The sequence below is a fragment of the Dasypus novemcinctus genome, chromosome 11 (assembly GCF_030445035.2).
Source record: "Dasypus novemcinctus isolate mDasNov1 chromosome 11, mDasNov1.1.hap2, whole genome shotgun sequence".
NCBI classification, from domain to species: Eukaryota; Metazoa; Chordata; class Mammalia; order Cingulata; family Dasypodidae; genus Dasypus; species Dasypus novemcinctus.
The window spans coordinates 82558674-82573906 of record NC_080683.1 but is presented as its reverse complement, the minus strand read 5'-3'; the positions used below and the strand labels follow the sequence as shown (position 1 = coordinate 82573906).

General features: G+C 40.2%; 1 pseudogene; it reads left to right on the top strand.

The window, feature by feature from the left end:
• Positions 1-5335: 5335 nt before the first annotated feature.
• Positions 5336-6203, top strand: LOC101413087 (zinc finger protein 42 homolog; annotated as a pseudogene).
• Positions 6204-15233: the final 9030 nt, after the last annotated feature.

The following is a 15233-nucleotide window of genomic DNA, read 5'->3' as shown; positions in this document are numbered from 1 at the left end:
TTTTAGCTTATTCATATCATATTTCCTGATACTGATGTACAGATTCCGGGACAATAGCTTTCAAACAAGGTGACATCTGTGCTTACTATGTGGTCCATACTTTAGATTGTACGGTTTTCTAAATTTTTTAGTTATCCTATGTTTTGCCTTATGGTTTACATTATTAGTCTGTCGTCCCCTATGTGTTTCTGGTGTAATATTACATGTTTTATATTCATCCTCGTGTACTCTCCCAGAACTCCTCTCTTGCCCCCATATTCACCTTGGTTCCTTCCATTCCCCATCCATTTTCCCCCTCCCCTTGAGGCCCACAACACCAGCCAATCTCTATTTCCCAAGAAGCCCTGTCCAGAGATCCTTGCAGCAGTATTCAGGGCCTGACTTTCTCAACTGCCCTAATGCCCTGGGAGCCATCCTTTCTCTCGAGAGATACAGTTCTCTCTATTTGATGGCATTAGTCCTCCCCAGGGTGTGGGTCCACCCCAACTCTCACTTCTTGGGTCTCTTCCCAATGGTACAACCCACCTTGGCAAAATGAGCCTTCAGCTATTCCCCCGGAGTCCGTCCCGCATCAGACCATACCCCCTGAGCATCCTAACCAGGTGTCCCTCCTACTTATACTTTGATACGATTTTCTCAACTTTTTGTTCTCAACGGACACCTGACACTCTCCCATGTTTGTATGTTGCCCCTCCCTCCCCCGAATTTTTGGACAATATTACCCCTCTTCCCATCCCCAGCCCCCCTCAAACCCATAAAGCCCCACCCGAAGGCAACCCCTTGCCCCCATTTTGTCCCTTCTTTTTGCTCATACTTACCGCCAGCTCATCACAGATTCCACCCCTGCAGACGTTAACTCACATCCTTCCTCCACCCCCCGCTTTCCTGAAAGCCTCTTTTCCAGACTCTAGCTCTCTGAGGCAGTTTGCTTATTTCATATCATTGAGGTCATGTAGTATTTGTCCTTCAATGCCTGGGTTGCTTCTGTGGTGTAATTATGAGTAAATTAACTCGAGTCTTTATTCTAGGGGTCATGGCTAGCATTTGAAGGAAGCTAATCAGGAAACCATCATATAGAAGTCGATATGTAAGCATTATAAATATTGTTATAGAAATCTACACCAGCATGTGTGTCAATTAGCATAAGTAGTATAAGAAATATTTCTTCACTGGTTAAATGAATGGCTTTCAAGCCATAAGGTGGCATGGAAGACTACAAGGTCCCACCATCCCTGCTTGGGAACGTTGCCTCCATCTCGGGACAATGCTCCTGCAGGGCGAGTAGGGTGAGGGGTGGGTTCTCTGCTGCTGGACCCTTTGAGAGACTGGACTGAGCTGCTGTCAGAATATTATGGTGTCTGCCTCTTTCTGCTGCAAGGTGCTTGTTGGTACCTGAGGGTAGGGAATTGGCCAGGATTTAAAAAGGGTTCTGTGATGATTGTGGTGCATGCTTGCTAATAAACGTTTGGCAGAAATTGGCCTAAGAGCACCTTCCATCATAACATCCATCTGGGGGCAAGGTGGGAGGTAGGGGACAGAGGTGGAATTTCCACCCTTCTCTAATCCCAGGTATTTACCTCAGGAACCTGATAATTACTTAAAGGTCTAATTGTCTTAGGTCAATTAGCAATCTACATATTCAACCATATATATATAGATTTTTTTTTACAATTGTTCCTTTTTTAAATATAGTTTTTCTTTATTTTTAAAAGATACAAAGATCACACCAAATGTTACTTTAAAGAATATAGGAGGTTCCCATTTGCCCCACACCCCACACCCCACACTTTTCCCATATCAACAACTGCTTTCATTAGTGTGGTACATTCATTGCATTTGATGAATACATTTTGGAGCACTGCTACACAGCATGGATTACAGTTTACATTGTAGTTGATACTCTCTCCCAGTCCATTCAGTGGGTTATGGCAGGATATATAATGTCCAGCATCATTCAGGACAACTCCAAGTCTTGTAAATGCCCCCATATTATACCTTCTTTTCCCTCTCCAGCCTTCAGCAACTCCCGTGGTCACTGTCTCAACATCAATGATATAATTTCTTCCATTGCCAGAGTCACAATAATTCTGTAGTAGAATACCAGTAAATCCACTCTGATCCATATTTTATTCCTCCATCCTGAGGACCCTGGGATGGTGATGCCCACTAGGGAAAAGCCTCCGTGCCTTCTTCTCATCCCCCACTAGCGCCTATTTGCTTTTTGTTTACATTAAGAACAACAATGGGACTCTGTTATTCTTAATGTAATTAAAAAGCAAATAGGCCCTAGTGGTTAGTGGAGGATGAGAAGAAGGCACGTAGGCTTTTCCCTTAAACTTGTCTTTTGATCTACTTAAGTTTTCCGACATTCTAGACTTTGCTATGTCTTTCATTTCCCTCATCCGGGAACATGGTGGACACAAAATGGTGTTTGTGTAGCAGTTTTGGTTTTCCAAGGTAGTCACTGCTGTTTAGTCAGGGAGAATTTATCTATGGTAAATAAAAGTCAGGTTGGGGAGTCCAGGACAAAGAATCAAAATATTATTTTCATTTGTGACTTTGCTTATAGAGGCCATTGGTACATGAGGCCAGAGGCTTAAAGAGAGAAGAGAATGAGAAGAGTCATCTTCAAACTACAGCAGCACCATAGACAACATTCCTCCTGGCCAAGGCGCCCCCTGGGTGGAGCGGCTAAGGCTGGTTCAGAGGGATGGCGTCCTCCTGCGCAAATCATCTGGGCTGATGAAGGGTGATTCTCAGAGAGTTAGGGGTGAGCCCCTCAGGTTTCCATGGGCCAGATGCATGGTGGTGTCCTCAGATATGGGGCTGGGAAAAGCAGTTTGTGTGCAGACTAGTTTATGTCTTTTTACTGAGCCAGAAAGATGAAAAGGAGTGTTATTCTACTTGCATATGTCCAGGATTTCTCCAACAATATGGATTGATGGAAGTAGTGGAGGGGTTTCAGATGTCAAATTCGCGGGTGGGATAGGTTAGAAAGTTGTCTTATCTCTTTGCCAATTTAAAAGAATTCCATTTAAACAGTGTGTATAAGTCAGCCAAAGGGGTGCTGATGCAAATTACCAGAAATCTGCTGGGCATTATAAAGGGTATTTATTTAGGGTAGGAGCTTAGAGTTACCAGGCCATAAAGCATAAGTTACTTCCCTCACCAAAGTCTATTTTCACATGTTGGAGCAAGATGACTGCCAGCATCTGCGAGGGTTCAGGCTTCCTGGGTTCCTCTGGGCTCAGCTCCTCTGGTTCCTCCACAAGGTCAGCTGTAGACTATCAGACAAACGACTCTGTCTCTTTCCCCAGGGCTCCAGCTTAAGACTTCAGCATCAAACTCCAACATCAGAAACCCTCAACTCTGTTCTTCACGGTGCCTTTTATCTACGAGTCCCCACCAAGGGGTAGGGACTCAACAGTCTGATCATAACTCAATTATGCCCAGGTACAGATCAGATTACAAGAATAATCCAATGTTTCTTTTTGAAATTCATCAGTTATATCAAACTGCCACACAGTATGATGTGAGTTACAGTATGATGTAAATTAACTTGTATCTTAGCTCTAGTGATCTCTTTGCCATTATATTACTGGGGAGTGGGTCTCCCCCAAAACACACAGAGGCCAGGGGAGGATGCCCCAATTAGCCTGTCTTCTGGCCCCTGTGGGTATGAGGGAGAAGGAATGCAGGTAGGTTTGTTTTTCTCTTTTTGAATTTGAAACATCTGGGGACAGATGAATTGGCATAAAGCCAACATAATTACATGTTCACTTTGAAGATGGCAAATACCATGTACATTAAATTCCATGAAGGAAATTACTTGTGTTGACCTAATTTTATTTCTGATCTTCCTACCATTGTTTGGAATAAAAATGCTAGTGGTTGAGTTTATAATCTAATGCTTTTATTGGAAAGCAATTCGAGAAAATTTCAATATACTATATAATAGAACACACATTACTCTAATTACATATTTTACAGGTAACTGATAATCATGGCCACTTTGTGGAGAATTTGAATGCTTTTTTATAAAAGGAAAACAATAGATTCAGCCATTTTAGTCTTTAATTTTTTTGTTTTGTATTTTTTATCATCATTCATTTTTCATTATTAACCACTTTCTTGTTTTCATATATTGACCCAACCTAGTTGGTGTCTAAATTTCTGGTTAGGTGAAACATTATTTTCACAAAAAATCTTCTGTTTCATTTTATTTTAGTTGCCAGAGAAGACATTGAACAGTAGAAGTCAAAGGAATCTTTGTAATCCTTCAATGCAATCCTCTCACTTTAAAGATGAAGAAACTCGCTTCCAGGATAATGACATGGTTTATCCAAGGTTGTACTGCCTGCCCCACCTATTAACAGCAATGATGGATTTTGGAACCACATTTCATGACTTCTGGGCCAGAGCTCCTTCCCCCACACCATCCTACATCAACTTTCACTGTCCATTCTGCCTTTTAAAATTCAGACTCTTCCTTTTGGAGTGAATATAGATCCCTTTAATGTTTTGTGTCAAGATGGAATTTTCCTCCTCCCTTCACAAGTTGTGGGATCTTCGGTAGGAATTAAAAGGAGATTTTTGTTTTAAATCTAAGAAAAGCCAGGGAAGGAAGACAGCCAACACCAGCAGTAGAAAGCTTTGTCTGGTAAATTCTGCAGTCTGAGGAATCCGGAAAAAAAAAGGGGGTGGGTTTTAAGATCTGGTGGCGGTTTCCCAGGTGAGATGCCCAGACCCTGGGGTGGGGTCTTAAGGACCAGGTGGAAAAGAACACAGCCTGGGGATCCTAGAGTTGGAGGCAATAAAAAGTAGGCCTGCACCGGGGATGCTCTCAGCTGGCTCGTGGGGTCCTGAGGTGGAGCCACGCCCGCTTCCATTCCCACTCCCACCACCACACAATCCCTCCTTCCTTTGAAAGTTTTGAAAGAGATTTTCCTAGAAGAGTAAAGCCTAATCAAGACCAGGGTAAAATTTAAGTGTAACCTGATTAGAATGTGCCCATCAAAAGGAGGGTGGGATCTAAGTAGCTCAGCAAATGACCAAGTTGGTGTCAACTGCTGCTGGGGTCATAAGCAGCAGTTTCTTCCTTGTCTTTGCTTTTTCCACAAATCAGAATAAAAAAATAACAGCGTTCATTGCGAGAGCATGGACAAATGTGCTGAGTGCTAGAATATGTGGTGACCAAGACAGAAGAGGTCCTTATGCTCTTAGAGCTTACAGTCTAGTAGGGGCTTGCTGAAGAAGATTTACCCAGATCAGTACTACCTAGAAGTGACAGATAGATCCTGGTGCTAACCTTCAAGGAGGAAGAGGGCAGGGCGACATGAACCAGCAAGGGAAGAAAAAGACAAGGACAGGTTGCTGTCAAGGTTTGTGTGGAAAGGCCTTCAGTGAGACCAAGCCAAGCCAAACTCAGCAGGTAGAAGTGGAACCTCCCAACACAATGGGGACCTTATATGATGAAGATGTGTACTGTGAGGCGAGGCATCTGGTTGTGGGAGAGTCCTTTTCTGACTGTTACTTAGAATACATAAGAGGTGAATTTTCTCAACCCATGATAGAAAAGGACTCATTTCCTAAGTCCCTTGGAGTACCTGAAAGAAGCATGGGAACAAGAGTTTTCTGAACAGGTTCTTGGAGACAACTCACTTCTTCAGTGTTCCTTGGAATATATGAAAAAAGAGGCAAAACAAGAGCTTCATCAACAGTGTTGGAGAGAATTCACTACTTGAGTATTCTGAGTACATGACTGGCAAGAAGCTTCTTCTTGGAGGAATACCCAGTATTGACTTATCAGATCATAAACAGCTGGCAGAATTTGGTAGAAAGAAGCCAAGACAAAATAAAGAATATTATGCTCCAGAAGCAATCATTTGTCCTCACAGTGGATGCACAATAAAGTTGAAGAATAGAGCTACCTTGAGAAAGCATCTCATTTCTGGTCCCCGAGACCATGTATGTGCAGAATATGGGAAAGCTTTCTGTGAGAGTTCAAAATTACAAAGACATTGTCCAGTTCATGCTGGAGAGAAGACCTTTTGGTGCACTTTTGAAGGATGTGGAAAATGCTTTCCTCTGGATTTCAATCTGCATACATGTGGACAGATCCACACTAGGAAGAAACCACATATATGCCCATTTCAAGGTTTGTTCAATCAAATAACCTGAAAGCCCACATGTTAACTCATTAGAAGACCAAAAAGAATTAATGAAAAAGAAGATGGAATATAAGCCTCAAGTAGGATAAGCATCTTAACAGAAAAGTGATTGGGGGGTAAATATGTCTCTTTGTTTATTGTTTCTAAGAAAAAATCTTAAAATCAATATTGCAACCCCAAAGGGATTTTTTTTTATTGTTACTAAGATGCTCTTATAATTTGTGATACCACTCTAAGAACATTGCTGTAATCTAAAGTGTGCTTCCAATAGGAAGGTCAGTGATAAATTTCCTTCTAAGGATAATACCAAATGTACATTATTGGAAATTGGGTTTATTTTCACACACTAAGAATATGAAAGTGACTTCTGATTTTTAATTTTATAGTTTCTAATCATTTAGCTTGTTGCTTTTAGGAATATACTCAATGTTACATGTGATAATTCTAGTTATTGAAAGTAGATTGTTGGGAAGCAGATTTGGCTCAACTGATAGAGCGTCTGCCTACCATATAGGAGGTCCAGGGTTCAAACCCAGGGCCTCCTGTCCCATGTGGTAAGCTGGCCCATGAACAGTGCTGATGCATGCAAGGAATGCCATGCCACGCAGGGATGTCTCCTGCCCATGTGCAAGGAGTGTGCCCCATAAGGAGAGCTGCCCCATGTGAGAAAAGTGCAGCCTGCCCAGGAGTGGCACCACACACACACACAGAGCTGATGCAGCAAGATGACGCAACAAAAAGAGATACAGATTCCCAGTGCCACTGACAAGAATGCAAGCGGACACAGAAGAACACACAGCAAATGGACACAAAGAGCAGACAATGGGGGGGGAGGGGGGCAGGGAGAGAAATAAAAAATAAATCTTTAATAAAAAAAGAAAGTATATTGTCAATAAATGACTAGTTATACATTTCAAAACAGATATTATTTTTTATCACTTTATAATTGTATGAAAACTATATTGAAATCATACAGTTAGATGTGAGTGGTTATTTGATAGTGTTAATGAATTTTAATCCATTTTAGAAATTTAAAAATAAAACTTGAGAAATATGCAAAATCAGAATAAAAATCAAAGAAATGTGCATTAAAACGATACCATTTAATTGCCCATGGGATTAGCAAAAAGTTGCAAAGATTGATAGTTTAATATTGGTGGGGGTGTGGGGAAAAGATTACCCGTATACATGGCTGGCTAAGGCATAAACTGTCATAGCTGTTTTGCAGGGTATTTTGCAAATATACAATCTTTAGACTTAATAATTTCATCTCTAGAATTCTGTTATACAGAAATATTTGAACCAATAAACGTATTTGTTCAAGGATGCTAACCAAAGCATATGTTTATATCAATGTTACAAATTACTCAGTTAATAACTACAATAAGAATAAGTCCACTTTAGTCAGTGGTTATTCTCCCTCTTAGTTTTGTTCAATCCTCAGTCTTGAGGGGATTTGGGGTAATGTCCATTCTGACTGCTTTAGGCTGAGGAGGGACATAGATTTAATGGGGCAGAGGATTGGAATTGTTTGTTTGCAGTCAAAGATACTCATTGCTTTCAGGATGGGGCTGGTCCATCATCATTTTGTTAGTTGTCCAGGATAAGCCTAAATAACTGGAGAGTGGGAGTTGACCACATAACTGCTGGATTTGAGGGCTCCTCCAGCATAAGAACAATCTGAAGACTTTAAGTTTCTGATAAATAAAGTTAACAAATAAGTTGAAAATTATATGGTCAAATAAAAGAAGTAGAAGTGTCATGATTAGGGGATTTATAAATGAGTAAAATATGTTAATTGGGATAACAGGTTTTCATTTATTCCCAGATAGAGCCCACCAAGGGGGTGTTGATTTCATGTACACTTGTGGCTTGTTTATGGTGTCTGGACATCCCTAGGGCTCCCAGGAGCACTTTTGTTTGAGGCAGTTCATGAAATCTGGCTGAGACCAGCATTAGCTTACCTTCAGAATAACCTCCTAATACTCTTTGAAATCCTTAGCCATAAAAAACTCCATTTTATTTACTATTTCCTCTTTTGATCAAAGTCTTTCTCTGAATGCTTCACTAATTAATATAACTGAAGCATAATTTTAATAGTAATGAGTTTGTAACTTAATTGTCCATTAAGTGAGATCAACTTATATAAATCATGATATCTCTATTTCATGGAAAATGTGCAAGAATTTTCTAGGGAACTTGACTGTAAAGGGATGGAAAGAGAGGACAATAGCTAGCAGGAAGCCATAGAACAAAAGAAAAAATTTCTTTCTTTTTTAAGTAGATGGGATCGAATCTAGTGTGTTTATATGTTGTGGAAGAAAATTCAAAGAAAGTGATTAAATATCCTGGATAAGGGTATTTTAAAAATTTTTCAAGAGCTGGCTGGTAGGAATAAAATCTGTAGTCCTAAGGTAGGAATTAATTTAATTTTATGATTGTAAACTGAATCTATGTTTGGAATCACCTTGTAATGAAGAGGAAATATGCCTCTATCAAACTTGGAGTGCATACGCTCCCTGAAACAAATAATCAGGAATAGTTAGAATATTGTATTTCTTTTGGGTTTAAGATTGAAGACATCATATAAATGCATTACCTTCCCCCAGCATGGGCCATGACTCCCAGGGATGAGCCTCCCTGGCACCAAGGGATTACTACCAAGCACCAACTAACAATGCAGTTGTAGAAAGATCTTGACCAAAAGAGGGAAAATGTAAAGACAAATGAGTTTATACAGCTAAGAGACTTCAAAGTGAGTCAGGAAGTCATCCCAGAGGTTACACTTATGCACTTCTCATCAGGATCTCATTGACTGCCAAAGTAAATACTACTTCAAATAGTAGGGCTGCTGAGGGCTCTGGAGACATCCAGACACTATAGTTAGGGCAAATAGCTCAGGAGTTTGGTGCCCTGCCAGTGGGCCCTACCTTGGAATTTATGCTCCTCAGTGTGACAGATTTGGACTCAACTGTGGTTTCCCTATACATGGCTCTTCTGACTCTTCTATTTGAACCTATAATTAGTACTAGAGTTAATAGGCATATGTCCAAGACACTTAAATCTTTGGGCTGTCCTTGTACCAGCTGGGTCCTGAATCTCAACAGAGTTGCAACACTTACTCTCCAGTTCATTGAACTCAACCAGGACAACTGGCAAGGAGATCATGATGGACAACACCATCCCAAGGAAATGAGAGAGTCCACAACAGCAAGCAAGAGAGTCCCATCCATCTGCCTTATGGGATAGAAGCCCCCTCTCAATTAGAGGTGGAGTGGGCATCACCATCCCAGAATCCTCAGGACTGGGGAAAGAACTATGGACTAAAGTAGACTTATTGGTATTCTACTATAGACTTATTGTGATTTGAGCAATGTAAGAACTTATATCTTTGATGTGGAGGCAGTAGCCACTGGAGGATCTGAGAGCAGAGAGAGGGAAAGCAGGTGTAATATGAGGGCATTTTTGGGACTTGGGAATTGTCCTGAATGATATTGCAATGACAGATACAGGCCATTATATATCTTGCCATAACATACAAAATTGTGCAGGAGAGAGTATAAACTACAGTGTAAACTATGACCCATGCTTAGTGGCAATGCTCCAGAATGTGTTCATCAGTTGTAATGAATGTACCACACTAAAGAAGGATGTTATTAATGTTGGAAAATGTGGGAGGTTTAGGAAGCATATGGGAATCCCCTACATTTTTTATGTAACATTTATATAATCTAAATATTTAAAATATATATATATATATGTATTTTTTAAAAAGATAAAAACACCATTGGATGTAATAGGTATCATATATTTAACAGCTTTTCAGTGAAAAAACCAACACTAACTATACATATGAAGTTTTAAATTGATTTTGATTTTAGAAATGCCAAAATGTAAAAACAAATATGTCTTTAAATCAAGGGAAAATTTTAAAAGGCTTATATTTGACCTCAGTAAGAGCTAATTATTACTGTGGACTATTCTGGAAATCTAAATGTTTATTTATAATATATTGGTAGATCATTTAAACCATCATTTCTAAAGGAATGTATATTCTGAGATGCTAACATAAAAGGAATATTGGGGGTAAATAATCATTTATGAGTTTGGAGTATTCTAGTCTAAATCAAATATGTGAGTATAGAAGTTATAATGGAAAGATAAAAGAAAGAAAAGAGAAAAAAGAAGTTATAATGGGGATTTGGTATTTGATCAGGATGATGGAAAATGTGTTTGTTAAATTTTTGCTTTGGCAGCAGAGTGTTTGATTTGGTCTTCTGTGGAGTTCTCTTTCAACGTTAAACTAGAATATAGCACGTCTGAAGATGGGGCAAAATCCATGATTAAATAGGGAGCAGTCAATTAACATGGTTGACGCTGCAATCTCTTAGAGACCTTGGACTTGAGGCATCAAGAATACTCAAGATTTGCTCCCCATGTGTGGAGGCTGGTCTGTTTTCTTAGATTCCTCTTTCTGAAGCTGAAGGGGCCAAAAGTTCAATTTTTATAATTCCAAAGTTTGAATTTACAAGGACCATCAATCTGAGAAAGTGCTTATGCATCTAAATTCCAAAGCTTAGTTAAATTCTGATTTAGGAATAAGATGCTACTTGACTAACCTTTTCCTTTTTTTTCTGAGAGGAACCCTAAAAGTGCTAAGAAGGCATGTGGATATAATGGGAAACAATGCTGTGCTAAGCCAGCAATCGGTTGCCTCAAAGGAAAGGTGACACAGAATTTACAGAAATAAAGGACAGAGAGAAACACGAGAGAGGAACCAAGGATGGAACTAGGGGGCTCACAGCTTCTGGAACTGCGAGCCTTGATCCCAGTTTCCATATCATATTTATTAGGAACTCCAAAGCAGCTGTTCCTCATCAGCACAGCAACATTTACAATAATTGGTGACAAGTGCTACAAATAGGGAACAGGTAAGCCAGTTTCCTACAACAAAACAAGAGAAGGGGGAAGGAAGCTAGCTAATGAGGATATGTCATGAAATCTTTGTTAATATATCAGCAGTGAAATGCACATATACTTTCTTTTGTATTTTTAAAGAAGAGTGAATATAATTAAGATGTCTGGACCCATATATCCAGAGGAAACTGAAAAAAAGGAAATCAATACATCTAGATTTTTATACATTTCCAGATATTGGCATTGCACAAACTCCATATCCTGATGATTGAACAAATAAATAGTTTTCACTGGGAAGGAAAGAAGGGAGGGAAATAGAAACTGGAGAGAGGGAGGGAAACTGGCTAACACACAAGGAGGACTCTGTCTGGACTGATAGACTCAGCACTGTCTTTTGGACTCCATGTAGTTGTGAGATTGGCTAATTGAAATTTCCTTTTTGGCAAGAGATTATATATGTACTGTTATGGGTCTAATTAAAGGGTTGCATTGTAAATTTGGGCATTTTGGCAAGTTTGTGTTTTACCATGACTACTGTATTATGTAGAATCCTGTATTTTGTAGAAGGCTGGGCTCTGCCTTCTAGCTCTCAGCTTCTAGCTTCCTCTCTCCTGGGTTCTGTTGATTTCAGCTTCTTGTTCTCATAGCTTTCTCTCTTACCTTCTGTGGACTCCTCTCTGAACTCCTGATCTTTTCTCTGTGTTTCTGATCTTTCTCTTATTTATAAAAGACCCCAGTAAGAGGGTTAAGACCACCCTGGGCTACATCTTACTGGAGGAATCTAATCAAATGGACCTTATCTGAATCTAATCAAAGTTTCACAATAGGTTCACACCTACAGGAATGGACTGATTTAAGAGCATTAATTTTCTGGGGTCTACAAAAGACTCAAACAATCACAATGAGCATGTCGTAAAAATTGTGGACTTTGATATCAAACAGATCCAAATTCTAATCTCAGCTCATTACTTCCTACTTGAGGACAAGTTTCTTTCTAACTACACCAATTATCAATTTTCTCATTTCTAGAATGACAGCAATAATATATCCTTTGCAGGTTTGTTGTGAGAATTGAATTATGCAGGTAATGCCTTTGGCACAAGTAACTGGCACACAGTCATCAGTAAATGGTGACATTTATTTTCCTGGCAGTATAAATCCAAATAGCCCAGAGAGATGACTACCTGGAGGAGGAAAGGGCATGAGTTTCTTCAGCTCTGAATGGAGGGGGATTGATGGTTGGCAGGAACAGAATTGGTTGGGAAGGATGGCTGGAGAGAGGAAAAGAGGAATAAGAAGAAGATGGAGAAAAAAGCAAGGACCCTGGAAAGAAGAGCAAAAAGAAGCAGTGAGAGAAGGTGGTTAGGTGGTTCCATTGCTCCTTGATTTTCAAAGTGTGGGCTGTGGACCAGCAGCAGCACATCGGAGCTTGTTAAAAGTGTAGAATCTCAGGCCCCATGCCAGACCTTCTGAATCAGAATTTGCATTTTAACATTCCCCAGGTGATTCCCATGCCCATTAAACCTCTAAAGTGAATATTTTAATCTGCTGGGGGTTGAGCAAGTTCAAAATCAACAGGAAGGCCCCTAGGGCTTTGCAGTTACTGCTGAATATATCAGGAAGATTTCCCAAGCAAGGGGTGGGATCCAGGATCCAGGATGTGCGACTTGCCTTGGCACAGTGATCTGGACTGAGGTTCTCCATCTGAGGGATTCCTGGAACTTCTGGATCCAAAGTAACCGGTATGTCAGGGCTTGAAATGGAGGAACCAGGAGGTGGAGTGGTTAACATGCTTTCTCTGTTGAGGAAACTGGAAGAGAATTAGAATAGTCCTTTTAGATACATCTGGTACACCTGGCCTTTGACAGACAGGCATCCTGTCATCTGCCTCTCAGCACATGGCGGCCTTCCTTGTCTCTGAACAATGGAAGTGCCTGTCTGTGGCCCGCGTTTAGGTTCTTCCTCACAGGAAGCGTTGGACAGAACAGTTGGCTGGTGCCCTGAAACCAGCCACTTGACCTCCCTGGGTGCCACTTCCCTAATAGGTCAGAAAGGCTTAGCATTGTGAAGTGAGGTGCCCAGGGCTTCCTGGTGCAAGAAGGACCAGAGCTGTGACCTTCTAGCAGTCATCCCTACCAGGCCGCACTCCTAAGTTCGCAGCCAGGCAGGGAATGAAAGCGAGAGTGCTTGTGGATATAAGCTAAGGAACTGTTGGGACTGGGGGAAGGGGGGCAGTTGCTGCTCAGTCCTGCCAATTCTTGGCATAGGAGATTTGGGCCCTGAGTGACCGGACAGTTTTTTCCAAGAAAAGCTAGAAATCCGAACTTTTATGTTAAATTTTCTGATTTTTAAAAGAAAGTTGACAGTGAATTCATTTTCCTTAAAACAAAACAAAACAAAAAATCCTGCTGCTCAAAGAAAACACATCAGAGGGCTGGATACAGACGGCAGGCTGACAGAGTGTGACCTCTTCCCTAAGTCTTTTAAAAGAGAAAAATGGAAGTTTTCATCAGATTAGAAATAGGCAAATGTGACAAAGACTCTGGAATTGCTGCCTGCCCCAGTGTGGCAGGCCCTGGCAAAAACTGCCTAAGGGGAATGAAGACATTGATCTAGCCTTCTTGATGGACACAATTTGAATGGCATCTCCTTGTCCAAACCTTTCCATTTGCAACTCAATGTAGAAGTACGAAAACATTCAACAGGTCACATACTGAGATGAAAAGAACCTACCATAATTAGTTGATTAATCATTAGCAGCCTCTTGTCGTGTGCTGATACATGAGTAACGTATGTTCAGAGTATTGATTGCATTCGAGCTAAGATTCCTTTGAGGCCATCACCTGAAGGACACCGTGACCACAGAGTCCACCTCAAGTTACTGCCGTTTGCAAAGTGATAATGGGGTGCACAGCCAGGTGTAATTTAAGCATATCTTCCTACAGGCAGTGGGTGGTTATTGCTGCTACTGCAGTAGCTGTATTGCTTTCAGCTTTAATGGGAATCTTTATTGAAACAGAAACCTAATCCCATTTAGGTTAATAATATGCCCACTCAATCTTCCTTTCTAGAACCAGCCTGATCTTTAAACTTTCTGAGAGGAGTCTGGCAGTGATTTCTCCTTGTAGGTAGATATCTCATCAGATAAAGCAAGGTTAAGAAAGACTTATATTTTTACTTTAAGCCATTTTGATTACTTCTTTTTTTCATGGTGAAAGTGCAGGAACTCTTTCTCATCTCTGAAAACAGTGGTCCTAAAAATGTGGTGAGGACAGTGGTAATAGGCATTTGTCTCCCAGGTGAGCCAGCCTGAAGCTCGGAAATGGGATGAGCTTGTATTCTGGTGTCGGCCCAGGCCTGTAGCTATTCATTCCAGCCCTGCTCTTTTAAGTCAGGTTCCGAATGACTAATATTATGGAAATAATTTATGGGGGCTAAAAGGGACCCTGAGAATATGACTATCTGAATGAAATTCATTTCTTCTTCATCCATCCCCACCTCAGCATTTCTTCCTCTCAGGAGCCAGACAGCTAAAAGCTCAAACAACAACAAAAAGCAAATGTATGGAAAGGATAACTCAAAATGCTGGCTCTACAAAAAGACCAATAAACTAGATAAACCCCTCAAGAGCCTGCTAAGAAAAAAATGAGTAAGAGAATAAAAATATGCTAAGATTAAGAATGAGAAAGGAGATTTTAAAAAACAGAGAAATTAAAAGAATTATAAAAGAACCCCACAAGAAACTTGGGACAAATGTAAAAATCTAGTAACAATGGATCAATTCTATACTCAACAAAAGTAGAAAACTTGAACCAATCAATTATTATAGAAGAGATTGAAAATGCAATGAAAAGCCTACCATTGAAAAAAGAGTGAGAATCAGATGATTTCATAGCTATGTTTTATCTAACCTTTAATGCAGTTAATGCCTATGTTAGTTAAACACTTTGACCACAGAAAAAGATGAAAAGGCAACCATTTTGTGAGCCAGCAACACTGTAATACAAAAAAATCTCTAATAAGAGATATTAAAAGGATGGAGAATTATAAAGTAATCTTACTTATGAGTGGATGCAAATTCTAAATGAAATACCAACGGCTTCTGTTTAAACTTCACAAAGTGAACAGAAATATTACCACTGTTCT